We start from the raw sequence: 5,522 nt of genomic DNA, 5'->3' as shown, positions 1-5,522 counted from the left end.
ATAATTATGCTCTATTGAAACTGTTTTAGTTAAAACAGAGGTATAGTTAGCAATTCATTGAAAATATTTTTCTTTAGAAAAGGAGTCATATCATGATTCACTCTTTTAAAAATAGAAATTCCCCCTGGGGCACCTGTGTGACTCAGTCGGTTAAAGCCTCTGCCTCCAGCTCAGGTCATGATCCCAAGGTCCCCGGATCAAGACCCTCATTGGGCTCTCTGCTCAGCAGGGAACCTGCTTCCCCCTCTCCCTCTACCTGCCTCTCTGCCTACTTGTGATCTCTGTCTGTCAAATAAACAAATAAAATCTTAAAAAAAAAAAAACAAAAAAAACAGAAATTCCCTTGGCAAAATTTTTTGTCTACAGAGCATTAATTCCTCAGTTTTTATTTAGATTATGGATTCTGCCCTCCTTCTCTAAGAATGGTCCTCTTCACCCAGAATAGCCAGCCTCTGGCCCCTTATTGTTCATGACCCTGCCCCCACATCCATTGATTGTGTCATGAGTTGTCACCTGACTCAAGTTGAGCCAATCGAGGTCTCCCTTTCGGAGAAGGCCAAACTGGGATTCAAAGACAGTTGCTCAGACTTCTCTTTTCTCTTATTTGCTTCCTATGCTCTAAAGTTAAATCTGCCATTGTGGTGTGGCCATCTTTACGTACACGGAGTTGCACAGAAAGCTGATTTACTGTGGCAAAAAAAGATTAACACAGATCTAAGACAGGACAGAGAAAAAGAGAGAAAGCACAGCAAGAAAGAGTCCTCGTGTTTCAGTTTCCTCTTCCTTCTAAGGCCCAAAGAAACTTCCTGTATTTTGTGTCTTGAAAATATTTCCTTATGATAATTTTCTCCTTTTTACATAAGCTAGATCTACTAATGTCGAGTACTTGCAACAAACAACCCGAAGAAGACAGATACTATAGCACACCGATGAGAAGAGAAACAAATGTATTCTCTCAAATCCCAAGAGAGAAGATGTACAACTTTGAAAAATCCAATTTACCCACAAATTCTCAAGTCTATCTCCAATGAAGGAGCCAAGCGTAACTATGTAAGTATTAGTCACAATCTGAGACATTACACGGAACCCATGTAATTTTGGTTAGCCAAAAATAAGCTATCTTTGAGCAGGGTGGCTATGTCTTACAGAGAAATTTTCCTCACCCTCACCTTCTCTTCCAAATCACCACTCCCTGCAGGGCTGTTGGGTTTTCTTTCTCACTCACTTCATCCAGCTTTCTCTGTGACTGAATTTGGTGAATCTTCTGGGCCATAGCTATAGTAATTGCTGTGGTCACTCCACTTCAGCTAAACTATTGACCCAAGGGAAATCTAATTTGATATTAAAACATCATACTGGTATGTTTAAATACTGTGTATTTCAATTTTATCTATGAAATACACAGTGGGACAAAAAATACTGCCTAAAACAGTTCTCAACTTTAACTCCTACTCCTGCCTGACTATATACCCCCAATGTCTGTAATTTGTCCTTAAGTATATTTGCTCAACAAAGAGATCCCTCCCCACCTCCATCTCTCCCTCCATGCCTTCTCTTTCTAAGTAAGGTTTGGAGGCTTCACCTCTTTATCTCTACACGTGGAGAGTTGGTCAAAGGGAAAGCCAGGGTTTTCCCCCCCAGCATAGGCAGCTGGTAGTGAGGGAGCACTGTCTCTAGGCTGGTCTTACTTTATCCACATTTCTGTCCTCTCAGTTCTTTTTGAAACCTGCAACCCATTGGTGGCTCATGTCTGAATTTGTTGACTTGAAATATGTTTTCTTAAAAAAAAGACACTATGGGCACCTGGGTGGCTCAGTGGGTTAAAGCCTCTGCCTTTGGCTCAGGTCATGATCCCAGCGTCCTGGGATTGAACCCCACATAGGGTTCTCTGCTCAGCGGGGAGCCTGCTTCCTCCTTTCTCTCTCTCTCTCTGCCTGCCTCTCTGCCTACTTGTGATCTCTATCTGTCAAATAAATAAATAAAATCTTTTAAAAAAAAAGACACTATGTTATTCTGGGCCATCGTTGAGATTATTGTATCTGAAGGACTATGAAATATTTTATTTGTTTTTTTTTAACTTTTTAATTTCTTATTTTTTTTTATAAACATATAATGTATTTTTATCCCCAGGGGTACAGGTCTGTGAATCGCCAGGTTTACACACTTCACAGCACTCACCATAGCACATACCCTCCCCAATGTCCATAACTCCCTTCCCCCTCTCCCAACCCCCTCCCCCCAGCAACTCTGTTTGTTTTGTGAAATTAAGAGTCACTTATAGTTTGTCTCCTTCCCAATCCCATCTTGTTTCATTTATTCTTCTCCTATCCCCTTAACTCCCCATGTTGCATCTCCACATCCTCATATCAGGGAGATCATATGATAGTTGTCTTTCTCTGATTGACTTATTTCACTAAGCATGATACCCTCTAGTTCCATCTACATCGTCGCAAATGGCAAGATTTCATTTCTTTTGATGGCTGCACAGTATTCCATTGTATATATATACCACATCTTCTTTATCCATTCATATGTTGATGGACATCTAGGTTCTTTCCATAGTTTGGCTATTGTGGACATTGCTGCTATAAAGATTCGGGTGCACGTGCCCCTTCAGATCACTACGTCTGTATCTTTAGCGTAAATACCCAGTAGTGCAATTGCTGGGTCATAGGGTAGTTCTATTTTCAACATTTTGAGGAACCTCCATGCTGTTTTTCAGAGTGGTTGCACCAGCTTGCATTCCCACCAACAGTGTAGGAGGGTTCCCTTTTCTCTGCATCCTCGCCAGCATCTCTCATTTCCTGACTTGTTAATTTTAGCCATTCTGACTGGTGTGAGGTGCTATCTCGTTGTGGTTTTGATTTGTATTTCCCTGATGCCGAGTGATGTGGAGCACTTTTTCATGTGTCTGTTGGCCATCTGGATGTCTTCTTTGCAGAAATATCTGTTCATGTCCTCTGCCCATTTCTTGATTGGATTGTTTGTTCTTTGGGTGTTGAGTTTGATGAGTTCCTTATAGATTTTGGACACTAGCCCTTTATCTGTTATGTCGTTTGCAAATATCTTCTCCCATTCTGTCAGTTGTCTTTTGGTTTTGTTAACTGTTTCCTTTGCTGTGCAAAAGCTTTTGATCTTGATGAAGTCCCAATAGTTCATTTTTGCCCTTGCTTCCCTTGCCTTTGGTGATGTTCCTAGGAAGATGTTGCTGCGGCTGAGGTCGAAGAGGTTGCTGCCTGCGTTCTCCTCAAGGATTTTGATGGATTCCTTTCTCACATTGAGGTCCTTCATCCATTTTGAGTCTATTTTCATGTGTGGTGTAAGGATTTATTTGTTTTTTTAACAAGGAGTTTAGTTTTATTTTCTCTGTGCATTTCCAAAAACACTTAGGACCAATTTAGGAAAACAAAAAAAATTACACTTAAAAACAAAAACAAAAACCTGAGAAGGATTGGTGCTTTAGCTGTAGGGAGCTAAAGCAATTCTGGTTGGTCCAAAGAATTGAAAAGATACTGGGAAGCTAGAACAGGAGGCAAGAGAATGAGAAATTACTAAGGAAAAGGGTCTGAAAGTGGGCCATGAGGGGAACTAGAGGCGGGGGGTTGGTCTGGGTGGAGGGAGGGGGCCCCCACTGGTAGCCATCTGGTGGGGGTCGTGGAAGCCCAGTGTATCCATGGGGGGCATCCGTGGAGGTCGACGTATCCCTGTAGAGGCATAGACCTGGATGACACATGGGAGATCCAAACAGAGGCCACAGAGGTGGGGAAGAGGGCCATGCCCATTAGAGCAGGTCCTAGATGAGGCATGCCAGGTGGGGGTTCAGGTGGTGGCTGCCCTCCAGAGCCTGACGGCCTGGCATGGGGATGTCCTAACCCATGAGGGCCATGGTAGGCCAGCTGCATCTGAGACATCCCTGTATGGGGCATCCATAAAGTGAGAATGGGTGAGGATGTGAGTATCCACGTCCAGGATGTCCAAACCCTGATGGTTCCTGATGATGGTGGGCCTTGCCCTCCAGCCCCAGGAGACACAAGTAATGGGGGCCTAGCTGGGCTTATCCCAGGTAGAAGGGCTTCAGGAGGCAGCACTGGGGGTGGGAGGACCGAGGAGGAGGGCTACCTGATGGAGGAAGCCCAGATCCCAGTGATGATGCCCCAGAATTGGGGGTTGTAGGTGGAGAGGGTGAATCTACAAGGACCTGACGAGGGCAGTCAGGCTGGGAGAGTAGGTTCTGGGCTGCCAGAAGTTGTTCGGCTGCTGAACCCTGGTGCTCACCCTTGGAGTCCTTCTCAAAAGCATAGGACACAGTGATAGGGCAGTTAGAGAAATAATGCCCATTCATACTGTCAATGGCTGCTTCCAAAGCATCAAGCAAAACAAAATTAATAAAGTCATAGTCTTTGGAGTTGCCTATGTTAGGGTCCCGCACAATCTCTGGAGTTTGTAAGATCACCCCAAAGGCGCTGGAATACCATAAACAGCTTCCCACACCTCTCTGTGTCCAGGTTGCCAACGACAATGTTGGCCCCACATCCAGGTTCTTGAAGCTGATGCCTGGTCCACCTTCCCACACAGTTTGATCAGGTTCATGATCTTCATGGCGTAGTCAGCTTCTTCGTCACCCAAGAATTCCACAAAGCTGTAGCCTGGTGCTGACCTGTGACTTCATCCTTTGGCATGCGGGAGCTGACTACTGGCCCTGCCTGGAGGATTAGCTCCCACAGCCGTGGTTGGCTAACCTCCCCGTCCAAATCTCCTACGTAGACAGCGGTGCCCTGGTTCTGGTCAGAGATGGGCCTGGCTGCCCTGGCAAGGGGCTCCTGCATGCTCCATTATGAAGTGCTTGAAAGCGCACTGAATCAAAGTCATATGCAAAAGTCATCTACTTTCATAACTGTTAATAATGATTGGTCAGAGTTCAGTTATGAATTATAAATTGTGAATTACAAATTGTATCCACCAAGAAGACATGTGGAAGTCCTAACTACCAGTAACTGCGAATGTGATTTCACATGGAAAGAGGGTCTTTGCAGATGTAATCGAGTTAAGATGAGGTCATTGGCCCTAATCCAATATGACTGGCATCCTTTTTTTTTTTTTTTTAAGATTTTATTTATTTGGGAGAGAGGAAAAACACACAAGAGGGAGGAGGGACAGAGGGAGAGGGAGAAGCAGACTCCCCGCTGAGCCGGGAGCCTGACACTGGGCTCAATCCCAGGACCCTGAATCACGACCTGAGCAGAAGACAGATGCTTGACCACCTGAGCCACCCAACTACGCCAGGATTGGTGTCCTTTGAAGAAAAAAAAAAAATACTGCTTCTTTGCTTTTTCCTTTTGCATAATGGTGCTTTTGTTTACCTGTGTTTGTCTTTGGTTTTCCTTTCTTTTCTGTCATTGTCACTGCGTCTGTGAGAAAGCATGCATGTCAGGGGGTAATAGTCCACAGGCAAACTCTTTCGGTCGGGCAGTCTAATGCTCTGGATATTTTAGTTTCGGGTGCTTTCCACTCAGATGCCCATT

General features: G+C 44.4%; 1 pseudogene; it reads right to left on the bottom strand.

Moving 5' to 3' along the window:
- Positions 1-3,520: 3,520 nt before the first annotated feature.
- On the bottom strand, positions 3,521-4,826 carry LOC123952620 (annotated as a pseudogene).
- Between the last annotated feature and the right edge of the window lie 696 nt (positions 4,827-5,522).

This window comes from Meles meles, chromosome 11 (assembly GCF_922984935.1).
Source record: "Meles meles chromosome 11, mMelMel3.1 paternal haplotype, whole genome shotgun sequence".
NCBI classification, from domain to species: domain Eukaryota; kingdom Metazoa; phylum Chordata; class Mammalia; order Carnivora; family Mustelidae; genus Meles; species Meles meles.
Note: the sequence above shows the minus strand (reverse complement) of the source record. Positions and strands in the feature narration are given on the sequence as shown.